At 46.8% G+C, this 11,661-nt stretch overlaps 1 long non-coding RNA gene across 1 annotated transcript; it reads left to right on the top strand.

The window, feature by feature from the left end:
• Positions 1–3,874: 3,874 nt before the first annotated feature.
• LOC117884183 lies at positions 3,875–5,651 on the top strand. Its single transcript, XR_004647507.1, has 3 exons — positions 3,875–4,009; positions 4,711–4,860; positions 5,590–5,651. It is a non-coding gene; the product is annotated as an uncharacterized LOC117884183 (long non-coding RNA).
• The last annotated feature ends 6,010 nt before the right edge of the window (positions 5,652–11,661 follow it).

Consider the following 11,661-nt stretch of genomic DNA (forward strand, 5'->3'; position numbering starts at 1 on the left):
AAAGCTTAGATCAATAGTTATAGTATGTGGAAATACCAAAACAATTCCAGTGTTATTTTCAATTGAAATATGTCACAGCAAACTCCAAAACCAAACAAGTCTTTTTATATATGGCTTCTTCTGTTATCTGTATGCTTCTTTCAAAGTTTTCTTCATGTGAGTCACAAGAAGGGAGATTAAAAGCTTATCTAGTTTTAAAGAAAAGTCATTACTTAATATTTGAATGAATTATCACTGGAAAGTGTCAAACATCTCCAGTTTAAATAAATGTAATCAATCACATCACCATGTCATTTTCTTCACCACATGTTCAGTAATACTTTGTTTTTAATTACATCCAGATTGGTAGCATGGAAAATTAATGACTAAGGGATTAGAGTTGCTAAAAATGCACAGAAAGTCTTTATTGGGATAAAGGGTTTAAGATCTTGCAACTTGCACGTAAGTCAAGATTTATTGTAGTGTTGTGACAATGTGCTTAGCATTCACAGTAAAAATAACATGTATGAATTTTAAATAGGAGGATAAAGTAATATGTTGGGTTTTTTGGCTTTCTAAACTTAGGACCCAGAATATAAAAGGGGATTGAAAGGTTTTTAATAGTATAAAAGGAGGCTATTCAACATATCAGTTTGCATTTGTCCACAATACAAATTAACAACTTATCCTAATTATCTTTAACAACTATATTTAAAGTATATGGCATTTAAATACTTTCTTTTCAAGGTACCTAACTACCCTATGACATAATACCATGTAATTGCTTAGAAGTAACATATTCCTATATAAAAAGCAACAGAGGGTCCTGTGGCACCTTTGAGACTAACAGAAGTTAGTACTTCTGTTAGTCTCAAAGGTGCCACAGGACCCTCTGTTGCTTTTTACAGTTATTTACTTGTTCCCATAATATAAGAACCAGGGGCCACCAAATGAAATTAATAGGCAGCAGGTTTAAAACAAATAAAATATTAGCAGGTAAATATGCCCAATGGTCTGTGATGGGATGTTAGATGGGGTGGGATCTGAGTTACTACAGAGAATTCTTTCCTGGGTGCTGGCTGGTAAGTCTTGCCCACATGCTCAGCGTTTAACTGATCGCCATATTTGGGGGCAGGAAGGAATTTTCCTCCAGGGCAGATTGGCAGAAGCCCTGGAGGTTTTTCGCCTTCCTCTGCAGCGTGGGGCACGGGTGACTTGCTGGAGGATTCTCTGCACCTTGAGGTCTTTAAACCACGATTTGAGGACTTCAATAACTCAGACATAGGTTAGGGGTTTGTTACAGGAGTGGGTGGGTGAGATTCTGTGGCCTGCATTGTGCAGGAGGTCAGACTAGATTATCATAACGGTCCCTTCTAACCTTAAAGTCTATGAGTCTAAATAAAAGGAAGTTCTTCACACAGCACACAGTCAACCTGTGGAAGTCCTTGCCTGAGGAGGTTGTGAAGGCTAGGACTATAACAGGGTTTAAAAGAGAACTAGATAAATTCATGGATATTAAGTCCATTAGGCAGGATGGGTAAGGAATGGTGTCCCTAGCCTCTGTTTATCAGAGGATGGAGATGGATGGCAGATAGCTCAGTGGTTTGAGCATAGGACTGTTAAACCCAGGGTTATGAGTTCAGTCCTTAAGGAGGCCATTTAGGGATCTGGGGCAAAAATCTGTCTGGGGATTAGTCCTGCTTTGAGCAGGGGGTTGGACTAGATGACCTTCTGAGATCTCTTCCAACCCCAATATTCTATGATTACCTGTTAGGTTCATTCCCTCTGGGGTACCTGGCATTGGCCACTGTCAGTAGATAGGATACTGGACTGGATGGTCCTTTGGTCTGACCCAGTGTGGCTGTTCTTATGTAAGGAGCAAGGATTTAAAATAGTTTGATGTACCATAGCTATTATTTAGTGCATATAGTCCCTGTTAACTATAGTGACAAGATGTTATCCCATTTCTACTCTGGAGGAAGTATGGGACTGTATTTTATCATGCAGCTTTTTATTGGGGTTGTTGCTTCAATCAATCCCCATCTCCTCCTCTCCCCACACTCTGCAGAATGGGCCCTGCAGGCAGTGCCACCTTGTGAGTCAACAGCATGAAACAGGGACAAGCAGAGGCATAAGTAACTATGGTAGGAAACTCACAGAAAACTTTTCTGGGTTAGAGCAAAGGGCCCCCACACTTTGGAGACAGGATATTTTCACTGGGTCACTATCCCAGCTGGATGTGCGCAATAAAGTTGCTAGTTCTTCACTGTAATATTGACCATTATTGTAAGCTACCTACTGAAAGCAGAAGGGTATAAGCCTAGGGAAGCGCAGGAGGTGATGGGAGAAGAGAGGGGAAGTCCTCCCCCTGTGCTGTAGACACACATATTTTCAGCTGAGATGCACTTTGTTTAGAATTAGAGTACATTAAATTATTTTTCAAGAGAAAAGAAAATCGAGGCTGTGGAGCAAATTTCAAATGCCAGTTTTTCAAAAGACTCTAGCCCAAATCTGGCATGCTACCACTACTTCTACTAATGATCAACTAATGGTCTTATACAGTGTAAGTGCTTTTCATCCTGAGATCTCAAAGCACTTTACAAATGAGGTAACTATTATTATCCCCATCTTTCAGATAGAAAAACTGAGGCACAGAATGATGAAGCAACTTTCCAAAGGTCACTCAACCAGCCAGTGGCAGGGACAGGAATAGAACCCAGCGTCCCATTCCAGCGTGCTATGCATATTTTTGAAGCAGATGTGGCCCTTTAAAGTTTTGTTTTACATTAAATGTCCCATACGTTAAAGTAGCTGAGAAATCTCAGTGCAAACGTGGGCGATTTAAGAAATCAGCATTGACTTTGGCTGAGGCTTTTACTTAGGGTGACCAGATGTCCCGATTTTATAGGGACAGTCCCGATATTTGGAGCTTTGTCTTATATAGGTGCCAATAACCCCCCCTCCCCCCGTCCCAATTTTTCACCCTTGCTATCTGGTCACCCTACTTTTACCACCCTGACCTTGTCTTTGTGATTACTGTGCTGGACCGGAGGTGGCTGTGCTGGGCACCAGGAGAGCACAATATGCTGTTTCTCCTTCATTATGTGGAGGCCAGTGAGGGGCGTATTAGGTTCAATAATTTTACCTGCACTGAACTGGAGAGGTTTGGTGGCGCTCCCTCCCCAGCACATTTTTTACACCTAGGAGGAGAGCAGCAGGGCTCTGTAGGTCGGGACTGAGGTGGCTCCACAGCACAATGTGGGAAGCCCAGGACCAGAGTAGCACGGGCTGCACACCAGGGCTGAAGTGCATTGGCAAGGTGGTGTGGGAGACGCAGGCCCTGGTGCAGGGTGGGGATTAAGAGGCATTATACCAGTGCTATATGGGGCTTCACCCGTGCAATAGCAGGGGACGCTGCAGAGCAGGACAGAAATGCTTTGCCAGGGGAGCCCAGCAGGAGGGAGGGGAAGGATGGAGGTGCATTGGGGGAGACACGCCTGGAATGAGGGTTAGGTGCAGGCTAGGATTGAAATCCAGCCATGCTTCACTGTGTGTGAAAGCTCCCTCGGGTGCCCCGTCCTGTGAAACCCCAGCGGTTCTGCTCCGCTGCCTTTACCCCTCGGCCTGATTCAAAGGCTCCTCTACCTTTAAGAGTCACGGGGGGGCGGGGAGGGGATCCAGCTGCTTCAGCCCAGCCCTATAGACTCCGATCTTGACTCCGCCCAGCAGCAGCTTCCTCTCATCCGATTGGCTGTATCCGCTATTGCACCGCCCTCTCCCTTCCACGAGCCTGACTTCTGGCTGTCACCCCCTATCAGTCACAATGCCGCAGCTCTGATTGGTTGCCCTGGCCCTGCTGGGGGGGGTCTCCTCCTCCTCCAGCTTGGAAACTAGTTAGTGTCAAGCCCCCGGTGTTACAGTGTAGCCAGTCAGTGGGAGTTCCCTGGGGGGGCAGCATGGGCACCCGCCCGCCGGGGGATCTACAGTGACCTGGGGACACGCTCTGACCCCTGGGGCAGATCGCTGGCCTGTGAGTATCCGTGTACATTCATCTCCATCCCCAGCCCTGCCCTAGTGGGGGGAGGCAGCCCGAAGTGTGGAGAGAGACTCCCGGCTGTGAGAGCTGGTTCCCAGCGCCTGGGATAGCGCAGGAGAGGGGGCAACAAACTCTTGTCTGTGCGGTTGCAAACATGTCATTGGCAAAGTGCTTTGAAGAGGGGGGATCTGGGAGGCAGATCTCCGCTCGGGAGGCGGGGAGAGAAAGGGGCAGTGCGTGGTAGAGAGAGCTTTGATCGCGAAGAGACACTGGAGGTGAGGGCAGGATGTTTTCCCAGGTTTTTCTCCTATTTAGTTCCCGTCAGTAAATCATTCCAAGAGGCTCTGAGAAAGAAGTAGCTGCAGTTAATGATGAGAGCCAGAGAGAGATTAGTTGATGTCTTTCCCCTCTTTCAGGAGTGTTTGGATAATCTTGGAAGAACACTTCCTAGGGTGGTTTTTGTTGTTCTTTTTATTAAGCCTGGGTGGAGATTAATTTTACAGATTGGGGTTTAAGGCTGAGGGGAGGTTTAGAAGAAAATCCTTTTTTTCTCTCCGACTGACCCTGTAGTACGGAATTTGCTACAACAGCCACCCAGTTTACTACACATATTTGTGTCTGAGCACCTGAATGTTCAGGTTTTGTCTGCCAAGCCCAAATCTTCAATGGATAGCTTCACAATCCTCTCTTAATAGGTCTACATTTACCTTTATTAAAATGTGCCACTGGGGCGTGGAAAGACCCAACAATACGGTGTCAGACTATTCGGTGACAGCGTGAACTCAGCATGCTGTCTGCGGATACTTGGATGTATTGCTTTCTTGTCATCCTGGAGCGCCATACAGGTTGTATACATTTAGAACGTTAGCAGTGAAATATTTAACAAATGCTTGAGGCATTTGGCTTTTTAAAACAAAAAGCTGTCATTTACACCTAACCTACGAATACTGCAATGTTGATTCATTTTTTGTTTGACTCTAACTCTATCTCTGTAAAACTGCTTACGGATCAATGGACCCTGCTCTAGTGATCCTCCCGATAAAATAATGAGCTGCAGAAATAGCAGCAGCAACAATTCTGAAAGTTTGCAATTGTGTGTAAATGGCTGATTCAAACTGGCTGAGTGTTACAGCTCCCTGTTCTGTTAGGACAGCATCTGCCATGTCACCCTGGCCTTCCCTGGGGCCCTCATGTACTTCAAAAGTTACAGCTGTTTTTTTCATAAGCCCATTAACACTGTTTGATTTCAGTCTTCTTTACTCCAAAGAAAACAAACTCTGAGCTCAGTACAATCACTCCTTTCAGGAGGAGACATCTGTCCATTAGGGACACCTCTCCATAGGGTGTCTGTTCAACCTCTCTCCTCCTCCTATGAGTGCCTGGGTGATTCCTCCTCTTGTGACCATATACCTGGAGTCACCTCCCCAATCCTGTATACCTTGCAACCCCATTCGCTGTTCTTCAAATCCCTCCTCCAAATGCACTTCTCTCACTCCAGCACAGACACATGGTCCCAGAAAAAACAAGTGACTTCACTTTTACTGTCTAAACCTCCCTTCTTTTCCTCACCCCAGCCCCTTACCGAACATCACAAGACACAGGAAGAGAAACTCCTCGTTCGTCTGTAAAGCATCAGGTACAGTGCTGTATAAATATTAACACATAGCCACCACAAGTGCTGCTAGTGATTGCTGTCCTACTGGTGGTCCCTTCAGTGTAGGCATAAAGCATGCAGGGGGGAGGGGGAGAAACTTGTGCTGCCTATTTTACCTGCCGCTCTCTCGTTTTCCCCTTCCTACTCCTGTTAGCCCATCCCGGGTCTCCTCTCCCCAGAATCTGGCTGCTGTTGGTGTAGGAACCTTTTTTTTGCAGCTCTGGAAGAGGCTCCCATTATCCTTTCCCCTCCTCTGTTTGCTGGTTCAAATCGAATCTTATCCAAAAACAAATCGTGTCTTTCCCCTCTTTAATTTCTCTTGCCATTTGCTACCATTGATCTCTGTTGATGAGGTGTGTTGGGATAAGGTTTGCTGTGCGCAATGAAGGTGCCTGGGGTAACGACGGCTTGCAGCGTTCCTCTTTAAAGTAGTCTCATTGTCTCGTTATTTATATTATTGGAGTGCTGAGGACTCCCAGTCATGAACCGGGACTCCATTGCACTGGGAGCCGTACAAACACAGAACAAAAAGACAGGTCCTTGCCCCCAAAGAAACAAGATTCTTGTGTCCAAACCCAGCACCAAATTCACTCCAAAAGGCTAACATCCAAACCGTAGTGTAAACGTACACGACTTGAAGCAGCGCCACCAAGAAACTAGCTCTTTCTGCCCTTCTATTGGTTTGATATAGGATAGAGAAGAAAAAAGCTATTAGTCCTAATAGCCAAACCCCCTCTCACCCTCAGTCTGTGCTAAATTGTTCCCTGTGGTAGAATCTCTCGTGCTGTGTTCAGCCTGTGGCTCACATGGTGGGGTTTGCACCACGTTCCTGAGAAACCTTCACTGCATGTGTAGAAAAGAAGAGAGGAGGCCAATTTAATATCATACCAGTGAAGGAGCAGGGTAGTTAAGTGTATGAGAGAGATGGCTCGGGGCAAATTTACTCTGTGTGTTGTGTGTACACTGTGTGTGCTATATGGTTTCGTGGTGCTGGAGGGAGGACCATGACCTTGCCATGTAGTGTCAAGGCCAAGAAAGAGTATAACTTATTGTTGTTGAGTGATGATTGTATTACTACCCCTGCAGGGGAAATTGCCTCCTGTACAAACTCATTGGGACTCAAAGTAATCTTCCCTGATGGCCAGTAATCTTTTTAGGAAATGTTTATTGAGTGATGGGATGGAACAGGAGAGACATTATTTGGTGGCAACTTGTCTGTGGGGGTGGAACAGCACAGGCAGAACCTGGTCAGATGTGGAGGGAGATGGGAATAGGACACAAGGGTACAGGTCAGGCAGGTTCTGGCCACATGTATGTGTAAGTGGACCAGGAGGGGCAGACCTGGCCTGGTGGGTCTGTGGTGTTGGAATTGCTCACTGGACAGATGGGTTGCTGAAAGGGTCAGGTTAGAAATACAAATGTCAGAGCTTATTACCAAGAGCCAGATTTATTCTCATTCTTTATAGATCGTAATTGAATTCAGGCAAATGTAGTCAACATTGTTTAAACTGTGGCTGCTAGAATGCCTGCTAGGATGTATTTAGCAGTAACAAGCTGCGCCAGCCCCCCTGGCGGGACCTTTAACCACCATCACATCAATGTATCTTTGCTCATCAAGTTTTACATCCCCATGGTGGCTGTTAGCACCAGTCCAGTGAGCAAGGGCTGCTTCATCATCCCTTCCACTGGGTACATTGCTTCCCTTGTCCTAGAATACTCTGACTGAGCCATCCCAGCTTGCCTGCTTGCAAACGCTTAGACTCAGGAGAGACAGCCAGTTTTATCTGATAGCCTATGAGCCCCAGGCCAGGCAAGCTTCATACTGCAGCCCATTGGAAATCCCTTTGATGTATTGTTGATTGGTGCAGAGGTGAGTGTAAAACATCATGTAAGGTAACATGAGCAGCTGTGATACTGCTGACCCAGTAATTCAGGGGTTGAGTCATGTGGGTTGATGCACATGTAGCCCTGAAAAGTTAGTTCGGAGCCCTTTATCTCTCAGAGTAACACTCCCACCTCCTTTAATCCTTGCTAAGAATGTTTTTTAATTTCTAAATCTTCCCTTCTGGCTGGGGGGCGGGAGGGAGGGTTCCTTCTTGCTCTCCTTAAAGTCTTTAATCTTCTTCAGGGGTTGGCATTTTTGCTGGCCAGCGCTGAATTCCCTCCAGTGCCCATCAACACCAGTGAGTAATCATCTATGGAGACACAAGGTCCTCCCATCTTCACGGACTTGCGTGGGGTGCTGAACCCCTTCCAGTGTCTGGAAATTGTACACAAGATCTCCTGGCAGAGCAATACAGAGCATCAGGTTATCTGACTGGGAACTGAATTTAAATTCTGGATTGAAAGCTGTGAGGAGAACCGGGCCTTGTTGATAAGAAAATACATGGTAGAGGCTCTGGTTGACCCCATGAGCCAAGCCCCCTACTTTGCCAACAAATTTGTTTGTGCTCGTAGTCAGGGGATGGCCTGTGAGCAGAGGGCGGGAAGATCTGCCTGCCCCCTAAAGTTGCAGCATCTTCAACAGTCACTCTGCCATCACCTCAATGGACCACCTCTCGCCCAGTGCACATCCACTGGGAGCTGCGTGGTTCGGGCATTTGAAGTAGACACCTCTTCTTCCAAGTGTGTAGCAGCTAGGCTCTCTTTCAGGGGACTCTGTCGTGGAGATGGACACTGTGATCAAATGGGACATTTCCATTCCGGGCCCCTGTGAGCTTAATTTGGGAGGCGGGCAGGGGGGATGGAGACAGGCTGTAGCTTCATCTGCAACTCTGCCTCATTTCACAAATCGATTGTGATGGATCTAGCTGAATGGAATTCATTCACTCATTGAGCTGGAAGGCAGGTTTCGGGGCGGGGGGAAGCTCACAGCAGCTCCTGAAATGAATTCCGGGCTTTGAAAAGATCTGCTGGGCTGAGACATTAAAAAGCTTTTGTCCACAGCCTTAACTGTTGCTCAAAACATGATTTCTCCTGGTTGGATAATGGCAAAAGGATGGGGGGAGGGGTATCCCCAGGACTACAAAGCCAGAGGGTTTAATAATGAGCATAGACTAACCCACCTTTATTGCCTCTGGAGGTGGCTTAATAAGAAGGTTTACAGAGCATTCACTGTGGAGGGTGGGGAGCGGGTTGGTCTACACACAAGCTTGCACCAATTTAACTGAAGGTGTGTTCTTAAACCAAGTTTGTCTACAGACACTCTTATTTTGGTCTGGGGGGGGGCTTATTTTGGTTTAGCATAATCCATTTTTATAGGCGGCACCAGAATCCCCTTTTCCTCCGCCCCTGCCAGATGCAATAAGAATTCTGCTTTCTGCTCAGTACCGTGTGAAACATAGCTCGTGGTTTTTGGGACACAGGCATTTAATAAGCCTTTGTGATAGCCTTGGAACTGGAGTCTCTGCAGGACATGAGGGCAGGTTGGTACAACATGATGGAGCATGTTCCTGGACAGGCTGGAATATGGAATAGTGATGACCAGAGCACATTTCTGAGTTCAGATCCATGTGGATAAGCACGCAGAAGTTCAGATGCTTGCCCAGACCTTCTCCAGATGATCCCTGCAGATTTGGGCTTGGAAAACCGCGTGGTTGCTGTTTGAGTCGAATCGGTACAAATGGAACAGCATTTTGCATTGTATTTCTGCCTCCCATCCAGGAAGTGCAGGGCTGCCATGAAAACATGAAATAAGAAGGAGGAAAAAATTGTCAATGGCAATCTTTCAGATGGCAAAGATTTGGGTTGACTCAGAGCTTCAATTTTTTGGGCCGGTTGGCCTTCCTTGCTTTAGGTGCCTATTTCTGAATGAGATATGTTTATAAAAGAAAGGTACTGTACCGTGCCAGTGAGCCAGTTTCTGTTCTGTTACACAGGTGTGAATCCTAAAGGCTTGTCTGCACTACCGGCTAAACCGGCACCACTGCAATCAATGCAGCAGCGTCAACTTAGTGCAGCGTTTCCCAAACTTGGGATGCTGCTTGTGTTGGGAAAGCCCATGGCGGGCCGGGCCCATTTGTTTACCTGCCGCGTCCGCAGGTTCGGCTGATCGCGGCTCCCACTGGCCGCGGTTCGCTGCTCCAGGCCAATGGGAGCTGCTGGAATCAGCGCGGGCTGAGGGACATATTGGCAGCATCCAATAACTCAGTGATTGTGAACTGACACCTTAATAGAAGGTCCATGGCTGGAAGCAGGTGTGGTGTCTCTTTAACCTGGCAGGACACTTCTTTCCATTCTATCTGGCAGCTGGCCAGGTTTCACTGTCAACGTGTTCTGTATTGCACTAAGTGTGGGTTGCTATTTTTACGCCTCTCATCTCAAGTACTATTTACTGGAAGATGTAATTAGTAACAAGTGTGTCTGTTTGGGGCCAGCCTGAGGGGACAGGAGTGCATTGCTGCAGCCAGAACACAGGGAGCTGTGAAAGTTTAGTATCGAAGGCAGATCCCCTAGTATGTGCAGGGACAGACCAGTGTCTACTGAACAGCACTAGTGCGATTGCAGGTTCGGAGCCTGCAAGGTGGAGTATTTATTCCAGAGATGTTGAGCTGTTTATCTGAAGTGACGTGAAAGTGGCATATATGCACCAAATCTTTAAAACTCCCATTAGAGCTGCTGCTGACATCTCCAAAAGGGAGGATTTATTCCCCTATCTTGTCTATTTGCCATCTCCCTTCTGTCTTTCTCAGCAAGATTTGTTTTCCCCATTGTGTCTGCTATTTTTGATTCCTGTCCAAATGTTTGATCCAGGTCTTCTTGAGTAATGGACTATGTGAATAATTGGAACTCACATTTAAAGGGCGCACATCATCCTAACCCATTTTACAGTGTGTGTGTGTGTGTGTGTGTGTGTGTGAGCGTACACAGGAGGATCAGTTTCCCTAATGTGGAAATGCAGCCATGTCTGGTGTGCAGTGGACAACTCTTTTAACAGTGCAACTGTTCAGGACAGGAAGTGAAGAACACACTATCCAGATGAAACTGCGGGTGAATGTTAATGTCCTAGACTCAGAGAATAACAGCCTAGGAACCTAACACTGGGGATGGGAGAGCGGAAAAGAAGGGTGCAAAAGAGAAGCTGATCTTCGGCTGAGGTCAGGAAGAAATTTCCCCTAAGGGTTGTATTGCAAAATGTGGGTGATTATCCGGTGTTTTATGCCTTCCTCTGAAGTATCCAGTGCTGGCCCTTCAGGCAGGCCAGTTCCGATGTGGAAAGAAAGGCTCCTGGGCGTATCCTGGTCCAAGACAAAGCAGTAGGAGTGTGGTTGACTTCCGTGGGAGCAGGTTTTGGTACTACGTGGGTGAGCCTTGTGTCACTATCGCCTGGATGCTGACACTCTGCTCTCCTGCTTGCCCTGGGTGCCAGTGCTACTCCAGGACAGCCCAGTGGATATGGAAGGTCTACGTCTCCTTGCAGGTCTACTGGTGTGACTGCCTTGATTACACTACAGATGTACGGGTGTAGCCGAGAAGAGCATTGTACCCAGTAATAGATCTGAAACTGTGGTGCCCGAGGCCAGATGCTTCTGGCATTTTCTTTAGGGCTATTTACTGCCCTGGCCCATGTGGCTATATTCATTTACCATTGATCTGCACATTTGTATTTATACACTGGTGGCTGAATTTCCCTATCCCTCCTTAAGGCTTCCCCCAGGTTTGTGAGAAGTGGGATGATTTGTGGTTATTGGTGCAGAGATGAGAGTAAAACACCATGTAGGATACTGCTGTGGCCTGACCCAGTAACTCATGGGTTTCCCCGAAGATTTCCCAGGAGTACCAGTGGTATTATACTACCGGTGCCCCAGTGCCCTGCTTTTACAGATCAGCGGTTTCCTTCCAGTTTGCGCTGCTGCTTCCATTGCTGCCTTGCCCAGAAATATGTGTGCCGGTGACCCTGTCCTTGTTTCTCTGAAGGTTTTAAAGTCAGAGCACTGCCACAGCCCATGTGAAAAGAGACAAAGATGGTGACAAGAACAGCAGAGGCAGCAAA

The sequence above is a fragment of the Trachemys scripta genome, chromosome 10 (assembly GCF_013100865.1).
Source record: "Trachemys scripta elegans isolate TJP31775 chromosome 10, CAS_Tse_1.0, whole genome shotgun sequence".
In the NCBI taxonomy this organism is placed as follows: Eukaryota; Metazoa; Chordata; order Testudines; family Emydidae; genus Trachemys; species Trachemys scripta.